The 9,524-nt window shown below is 37.8% G+C and overlaps 1 protein-coding gene across 2 annotated transcripts in view; it reads right to left on the bottom strand.

The window, feature by feature from the left end:
* The window catches only part of nrcama (neuronal cell adhesion molecule a), a gene marked incomplete in the record, with an annotated part of 56,556 nt that extends 49,216 nt beyond the window's left edge, over positions 1-7,340 (bottom strand). For both annotated transcript variants that reach the window (XM_014016964.1, XM_014016965.1), the window contains 1 exon segment: positions 7,196-7,340.
* Between the last annotated feature and the right edge of the window lie 2,184 nt (positions 7,341-9,524).

The raw sequence follows: 9,524 nt of genomic DNA, 5'->3' as shown, positions 1-9,524 counted from the left end.
ATTTTCTTGGTTTATTTTTTGTTATTGTATATAGTTGTTTTTTTAATGAAATGAATAATTTTTTTTATTTATTTTTAAATTGAATGATCATTTTAGTTTTTAGGTTTGGTATTGCCTATTTTAGCTTTCAGCTATTGTCATCCTACTCTCAGCAGTAGCGTTTTCCTCCTTTTAGCCAAAGATTTGCAATTTTTAGCTACCATTCTACTATTTGTAGCTTTTAACAACAGCTTTACTTCTTTAAATATTTAGCTACAGCTTTGCTTTCAGCAAATATGTTGCTTCTTTTAAYGTTTAGCCACTGTTGTGCTAATTTTAACATCTAGCTCCTGTTTTGTWAATTKTAGYTTTTRCTTTCACTTTAATGGCTCTAATTATTTCAAGCTTAATTCTGCTACTTTAATAGGTATTACGTCATTMAGCACTCAGTATTCACACTGAATTTGTTATATAAAATTAAATAMTTATAATAAAATAATTAATTAAACWAATAATAACCAYGTCCAGTCATATTCTCCAACATTCCATAAAAAGTGTTAAAATGTTAAAATAGTAGACGYACATAGCCAGAGGGTAGAAACAAAGTGCTGGCTTAAATTTAGCTGGGTAAAGGTTAAATTGGCTTTATGAGTCATGGATCAGAGCGGAGAGTAGAGGAGAGATGGAGTGGGATGAGGGTCAGTACCAGCAGTGTGCATATGGTGGGAAAATGCTGCGAGGACACACGAGTGAAGAAGCCTTGTGCAAACAGCACCGCGCAGCGTGCGGCTCTCCGGGCAACCGAGTAATTAGAATTTAAAGAACAGAACAGTGTCCGTGTGCCATATTTCATAATGTCACGAGGTTTATGATGCAGCAGGCTTCTGTTCATGGCACTTCTACAGCAAACACCATATCAGCTGGATTTTTAAAAACATGCTTACTTCCATTAAAATCAATTCTTTCTTTTAGATTTTCATCCTCAGCTGTTCACTAAACAAAATCATTTTAAATGTTTCAACTTTTTGCCATCTACTTTAATGGCAAAAAGGAACAACACATAATAGACACTCCTGAGTGCATTTTATAAAAAGGAACCCTTTATGATCCCATAATTCTTAAGAGTTTTTGCCAGAAATTATAGTTGCTTGACATTTTGTAGGACACAATTTCAAATATAATATRTTATTCTAGATTTGCACCACTCAAGGTGGCAGCATGTTGGAGTAGCTCTGTTACATTCATTCTGAGATATTCTTTGAAACTTTTTTTAATTCCTCTTTTTCTGGATAAAAATAGCAAAGGGAATAATCATCCAAAAAAGCTATCAGATGCTGTGCAACTGGAAGGATATTGCCTAACAGCTATTTTGCTTTTGGACATTTGTTATGATGCGTAACCATAGCCACATGGTGATTTGTTACAACCAGGAGCAGCTTATGAACACCTCAAAAGCTCAAATACCTTAAATACAGCCCTGAGTCCCATGAGTTGAAAAGGAGGTGCTGTAGATGCAGAGCAGAAGCAAAGAGGAGAGAGAAGGAGAAGTTCAAACCATCTCTTCCATCAATCATGATGATGAGAGATTGTTGGGGAATAAGTTGGATGAACTCTAAGCCCTAACAAGAACCAAAACAGAGTATCAGGAATGCAGTATAACGTGTGTCACTGAGATAATGCTGCAGGATTATTTCCCTGATTCCAGCGTCTCCCTGCCAGGCTTTCTGACCATACAATGGACCACCMTGAGCACCCTCTTCATCAGACTGTCATTCTACAACAGAGTGTCTTGGAGGCTTCTTCAGATCATCTGTAAGATGGACTGCTTCCTGCCCACAGCCATCAGTATTTATAACAACTCTTTAAAAAAACAGAATAATATGAGCTCGAACGACATTTAATTTTCCTTTGGGATTAATAAAGTATAACTGAATTGAATAAAGCCCAAAACATAATTATCCTCCCATGTACTAAAAAAAAGATAAAAAAAAACTAAATTTCTATAGGCGCAGTGTCAAAAGAACAAAAGGTTATTTCAACATAATGTGTCAAAAAGACGGTGCTAATGCTAACCTTTCTAAATGGGCATCAATCAGTGCAGCTGAGATTTATTAGTTCAGAAAATGWCCCTAGACTTAATAAACCCCAGCTCTGCTTAATAAATGCAGAAATCCTACAAAGAAGTATTTGCAAGACTCGTAAATCACCCTCTGTTATGGTTGCACAGACTCACATTTGGTGTCTAATTGCAATAAACTAAAGTGCTAAGACAGCAAGCAGGGATGCATTATGTCARGTAGCCAAAAGTCAAGGTGACTAACACAACATGGCTCTGATTGGACAATGGAGTCWGGCAGCCACTCAAAAAAATGAAAAGAAAARAAMAAYAACATTTCAGCAGTTTCAAGGTTAGAACGACAGAGATGACACAACAGATAGAGTGGCAGAGTGTGACATCACTGACAGGAAACGCCACTGATGCAGGGAGGACATCCAGAAGCCTCAAATAATGCTGAGTCAGAGTAATGACTAATGAAATGATTCCTTTCTACAGTAAGTCATATATCCTACAGCTTGGTCATCAACAGGTCAGCTCAGTTTACAGCTACAGCATCCTTAAAGCTCATAAGCAAAGACTACAACTACAGTCATTTGGTTGTGCCTCACATTTTCAAAGATGCCAGGGAGAAAACKTTTAACATCACAAATAGAGCTGCATGAAAGTCAGTCAATCATTGGCTGTTATATTCTAAGTTAATAGCCTATATGCCACGGTCATTAATGACATATTTCYGGTAAAATTCTTGCCACGCTCCTCCCTTCCACTCCCTGCTTACTGCCTATGTTTTTACCGTTAGCTGCTAGTACTAGTCTGTGAAAAAGTCACAAAAGTTGAAGAATCTGTGAGCTACTGGTATAAAATGAGTTCTGTTGTGTGCCGTTGTGTCCACTAAGCAGCAGGTACGATCGAGTAGTTGGTTTTTCTCCATTTTCCTCTAGATGAGGAGGTGACAGCAGTGGATCATAGCATTAGAAGGAAAACTTATCTTTAAAAGCTCACGCTTGCGTTTGTAATCAGCATTTCTAACCTGAGGATATTTAAGAGTCAGCATCAGAAATGAGAAGACGGAGGTGACAAAAGGGAAATGTACATTTATCCCCTTTTACTGCCAAGACCGGGAGAGGAAAGACCACCTCCACACGACAGCTAGCAGGAAGCTAACACAGCAACCGGTACAAAGGTAGATGTGTGTGTGTGCACGCGTTTGTGTTATATGAAATGTTTTTATGCAACTTTGTCATGAGTTTTATGCAAAAGTAAAAACTTGTTAGAGTGTATATTACAGCGTAGACTAAAGAGTGGCGAGCGCCCCACCTTCCCCACGAGCACCTAGAGCAGCAGAACCTYCGCCTGATAATCATTACGTTTTCAGTTCAATAAMGTCGGGGAAAATGATCCAAACCAAAGCCCAGACTCTGCTGTTTCAAAAAATATAAGTGTCACAGCTCTAAGTGAAAAATTCACGGAACAAGCAGCCACGGAATAGTGAAAAGGGCTAAATTCTGGAACCATAAACAGGAATGTCTTTCCTTTGTTTTTATAGCTTTAATCCACTTTGGAGTGATTTTTTTTCCACTTGGCTGAACCTGTATGTCTCCTGTGTTAATGTTGGTACATGTAATATGTTAATTCTGTACTGTGGAGATCATTAAGAGTCGTTGTCAGGTGAATAAATCTTTCGCTAACACTGTGTTGACCGTGAACCGGAAGTGTTGAGAGTGGCATCCAATGCTGGGCCGRATGTCCGTGGCATATAGGCAATTGAAATAGGAAGAGAATGGTCAAGTGAAGCCTATGTTGTGCCACCATCTTGGTAGGTGCTATGTTGCATCCTTATTAACTGCAGACCATGGATTGTTGTAGACAGACGTTTTCTATCCTGCAGATTTTACTCGTTTCTCTGCTCCAACACACCTGATTCATCAACTGAATCATCTCTTCAAGTTCTACAGAAGCCTGTTCATCATTCATTCTTTCAAATCAGTTGTGTTGTGGCAGAGAAATCTCTACAACATACAGCATGGCGGCCCATGAGGACTGGATTGGACACTTCCTGTCTGAGGCAGTCACCAACATCAGGAACAGTCTTTAATTAGTTTATCAGTAAACAGACTCATTTTAGGCTGATGGATGGCTCCTCCACCCTGAGAACCGCTTCTGGTYTTCGTTCTCCTCATCTGCTGTCTGCACGGCCTGTTCCCTCCTACAAAGGCATTCTTTCAGTTCAAGCCAAGGAAGACAAGATGGCTTTTTAACAGCCTTCTTTCTGGGGTCAAACGAGGAGGACGGAGGAAACAAACGCCCAATTAAACTTAAAAGTGCAGTTTCCCTTCTGCGTGCCGTTATACTGACGATTAGCAGATGGTCGACAATAAACGAGACAAGAATCACATCTTTAAGAAGCAACACATAATCTGTAGAAATCATCTGAAGTTTTTTTTTTCATTCCCACTATAAAAACTAACAGGTTACATTTAATCCTGTTAAAAACATCTTTAATAATCTTTGTGGTTGGTTCCCAGCCGTCATGTGATGCTGCCTAAAAGAGGTTCCTGTGACCCAAATCCTCACTAATCATTTTAAAGCTGTGACAAAGATTCTGGAGGATGAGGTTTATATCACTTTGTAAGCYTGATGCACAATGAATTAAGCTCCCATCCCTGAGATTTAAACATGATTCTTTTGTTTCCTTTAAGAATGAGCTCAAAGAATTACAATGTGTGTATATGGGAATACTGACAACTTTTCCCTTATATAAAAAATATCATTTCTTTGGGAACAAGGTCCATACTGTAAAGATTMTATTTGCTTTGGTACAATCAGAACCAAGCAAGCYAAAATAGATTTTTAGCAGAWGCAGAGAATATTCTCCTGTATATGTTTCAGCATAATAACACCAAATCAGTCATTTCGCCAGACATGCTGACATGTTTTCACACTTCGCAAGTGACAGCTTCTACCAGTCTGGCAAGTCTTCAGCTCTACCCCGCCACCCTCCCATCTGCCCACCTGATCTACACAAACAACTCTTGCTGGCGCTCTATGCAAACAAAATGGGTAAAAAGAGTTAAAATCTAATAATAAGTAACCTTATTGACTTTTTAACACACATTGCAGCTTTTGCAAAAATATACATTTCAGCAGTTCTCTCCGTTTTTGTTTATTCTTTCATTTCCCGTCTTAAAGCACTCATCTTGTGAGTCGATTATAAAAACAAGACCTACTGAGGCAGCAAAGCACCAGGATGAGTTACAGTTTTGCTTAATTCAAAAACTCACACAGCATGATTTACCGGAGTCCTTGTGGCGCAATGTAAGAGTTCCCATTCTCCATCCAAAACAACCACAACCATTGAAAAAAAAAAATACGATTAAAAACCATCTGTCTTGAAGGGAAGACAGGAACAACAGCATCTGCTCTTACTAATATTCATCGGTGTTATCCAGCTCATCAATTTTCGCCTCATCGTGTTCGTTTTTAACGCACACCAAATAATCATGTAATGAAAACTGTTCAGCTGCGAGCCAGAGGGCAAATTGAGACTGTTTACCCCCGCCCCACAAACACACACACACACCCCTTCTCTTGACCACCAAACGCCCCATCATCGCTGCAGGGTGCTATTAACCCCAAGGATGTTTGATGCTAATTGTGTTCGTTTGGMTGCAGCTCCAACAGTTTCAGCAACGTGAGCAAAAATCCTAAAGAAGTCACATTTTCTGAATCAGTTTGCTCAATTTTGCTGAAGCTRAGCTGATTTGGTGAAGCTAAAGCGAGCTTAACAGCTGGTAAAAAGCAGAACAGTAGCTAAATGCTAACAAAAATCATCAATCATCCACGTCTTAAAATTGCATCCACGTAAAATGCATCAACCCCCTCAACCGGCTTCTCGCCTAATGAGGCCCAGACGAACAGAAGAGGAGAAGCAGAGATGGTGACACCACATCTGCTGTGAGCGATGGCTCAGAGCTGACGGATCAGAGATCAGCAGAAGCAGTCGTGATGACCTGAGTGCCAAAACGCAGCACAAACCTGGCCAAAAGTTGGTTGTTCAAATGGGATTTAGGAAAATAAATTGTGATAACAGAACCTGTGGGCAAAAAGTGAAATAAAATGTTCTAAAACAATTTTTTCCTCAAGGAGTAAGAAGGAGACGGCTGAGAAGAATGCACCAAAGCTCTGCCCGAGTTCATGAAACTTATGGGATTAGAATTAAAAAGATTATTGCATGAGACATACCTGATAGAAACCTTCAAATTAAAGGTAAATTACAAATATTATTTACTGTTTTAGTTACTGGTATCACTAGACAGTGTGTTTAAAAATATAATTTATGGGGGGAAAATTATTTATATTTTTACTTTTTTTCCACCGCAACCTGTGCATTCTGACGCCTGTAAGTTTGCTCTATTTGTCAGCTAAACCCTTAGAATAAGGCTTCCTCTAATAAGAACATGATGAACCAGGCCCTAGAATGTAAGTAAATCACATTTCTTCTTTTTTCTACCAAATTATACCACATGTAAAATAAATTTTCATTTATTTTCAGCTGAAAAATACAAAAAATGTTTAATGAAAGCTTGAGTCTTTTGTGAGGACATTGATAGATCTGCGCATCTATAATAGCTGCAAATTTGATGAGAGCAAATGCATGTTGGCTTTAATGAGTTTCTCTGAAGGGGAAACACTTGAAATGACATCCTCAGAGGTGGGGAGCTCCAGCCGGCAACATCACTCACAAAAAGGCCTGTCTGTCTGCCACCATCCGGCAGAACAAAACCTGCTGCACCGAGGAAGGAAGGGGGGAGAAAAAAAATCCATTCAGTACAGCACACTGCTGCTCTGCCTCCTTCTGCTGGCTTTGATGGTGGCTCCTCAAGATGCAGCGCGTGCAGCACAGAGAATGAACAGCCTGCAACCATCTTTCATCCAGATTAAAAAAGAGAAAAAAGAAGRAAAAAAACGACAATCCGCGTCCATTTTTGTACACCTGTCATGTACACCTGATCATTATAGATCATGATTATTAAAATGCAGCAAAACAAAGGACACCTGGTAGAAATTTTCACTGCAGCAATATTCCCATTATAATAAAGAGGAAGAGCAGACATCTTCAAAGAAAGGAGGGTGAAAAAAAAGGATGTTCACGCTCACCGTTTTCTGAGATTCGTTGTTCCTGTCAGTGATGCTGCTGGAAATGATGAGGTGAAGGTGTTTGTTGGAGGGACTGTGCCCGGCTGGTGTGTCCGTCCGTCCCCCCTAACCCCCTCCTCCTCCTCCTCCTATCTCAGCCGCTGCAACAGCAAACTGTGGTCCACCGATCCATCCGCTCTCCTCCCCACCTGCTCCCCCCTTCTCCTGTCAGAAACCAGAAGCCACAAGATCGTCTATGTTCCGACAAGAGCGCTCACTCATTCACAGAACAAGCGAGCGCACGTTTTCCACTCGTTCAACTTCTTGAACACTCCCTCCTTAACAAAGCTAGCAAACAATAAATCAATTCGAATAATAAAACGTAATAGAGATATAATCACAAGAATTGTAGCTGTGCCACATTTCTGTGTACAGGTAAAGCCTTCCTTAGCTAATTTATTAATTAAACGCACTTTTGTTGGCTTACTCACCTTATTACGTTTGCCCATTTTTGTTGCGCGTGTTTTAACCGATAAAAGGTTTTAATAGTTGGTTACTTGTGTTGTTGTCACGTCCGGGAAAGGTGCTCTAAAGTGACACAAATACCTACAAACAAAAGTCGGAGTTATACATCCTYGTGTTAAATGGATTTTTTCAGTTGTTTTAAATCTCGCACTGAAACAAGAAATACCGCCTGCAGCGCCCCTTCTCGCTGTGCGGCAGAATCTGGTACTACAACTATAAAAATAATCTGATTAGTGCTAAAATTAATCTGCTGAGGTTAGAAAAAAATCAAGTTTAGCTTTTTATGGAGTAGGTGCATTTTTTCAGTTAGTTTATTAATTTCTTTAAAAACAACAACATAAATTCAACAAACAACAAAAATACAAATCATAAATTAAATGAAAGGTCGCAGAAGAAAAAAATCTTATATCTGCCCCTTTTTTAAAATAAATAAATTTTTCTCCATTCAATCAAAAATAATCTTTAGTTTACAAAAAATTATAATAACAAAGGTTTAACTCCTTGAACAACAATTCATACATTTACATATTTCTCCAGCAATTTAATCTTTATCGTTCTCTTAAATAAATTCACTGATCTGGCAATTTTAATGTCATCTTTATAATCTTATATGCTGGGCTGAAGTACTCCGTTCCTTTAAGCTGGCTCTAAATTTGGGTTTAACAGACATCTCTATCCCCTTGAGATTATAACAACTCTCTCATTGAATGTTTGAAGGTAATATGTTTTTATGAGCCCTATACATGACACATACCATAATCAACCAAATCATTAAATTTCAATAACTTCAACTAATAGAAAAATGAATTTGATGGGTAATAATAATGCTTTCTGGTGATAATTATTACAGCTCTTTTTTGTAAAACAAAAATTGGGTTTGTTATTGTTTTGCATGATTTTCCCCCAAACATCAATACAGTAGATCAAGTGTGGAACAATTATTGCATTATATAATATAAACAGATCTTTATCATTAAAAAAAATCCTTTACTTTGTATAATACTGCAATGAACTTGGCTATTTTTGTTCTTAAATGATCTATATAAAGTCTACATGTCAGCTTTTCATCTATGATGACTCCCAAAAACTTCACCTCACTGACTCTACAGATCTCAATACCATCAATTCTAAATGGAACATCAGTTGTTTTCTTTCTATTACTAAATATCAAATAATTAGTCTTATCTAAATTTAATTATAATTTATTAAGTTTAAACCAGGTTTGTATTTTAGCTAATTCTATCTGCATCATTTCCAACATCTGTTGTTTTTACCAAAACAAAAAAATGTAGTGTCGTCTGAAAATAAAACACATTTGAACAACCCTGACACATTTACCAGATCATTTACGTATAAAATAAACAACTTCTGTCCAATACAGAACCCTGAGGAACCCCACATGTAATACTACTTAATTCAGATCTTGTATCATTAATTTGTACAAACTGTTTCCTATCCTTTAAAGAACTAGACACCCACTGTAGTGCTGGTCCTCTAATACTATATTTGTTCAATTTTTCAAATAGAATGGTGTGGTCATTGGTGTCAAAAGCTTTATTCAAGTCAACATAAACACTAGCACAGTACTGTTTCTGATCAACAGCTGTTGTTTTTGCTCTATTAAGTCCATGAGTGTCATTGATGTGGAATTGTTAGCTCTAAACCCATACTGACTGCTACTTAAAATATTTTGTTTATCAATAAACTAATCCAATGGCTCAACATTCACAAAATAATTATTAAATCCATTTACAATGTCATTCTGATAAGTTTAATTTTAAATATGGCATTTATTTTATGATTATGTATAATATAAATCAACCCC

This window comes from Austrofundulus limnaeus, unplaced genomic scaffold (assembly GCF_001266775.1).
Source record: "Austrofundulus limnaeus strain Quisiro unplaced genomic scaffold, Austrofundulus_limnaeus-1.0 Scaffold158, whole genome shotgun sequence".
In the NCBI taxonomy this organism is placed as follows: domain Eukaryota; kingdom Metazoa; phylum Chordata; class Actinopteri; order Cyprinodontiformes; family Rivulidae; genus Austrofundulus; species Austrofundulus limnaeus.
This window is presented reverse-complemented; position numbering and strand designations above follow the sequence as displayed.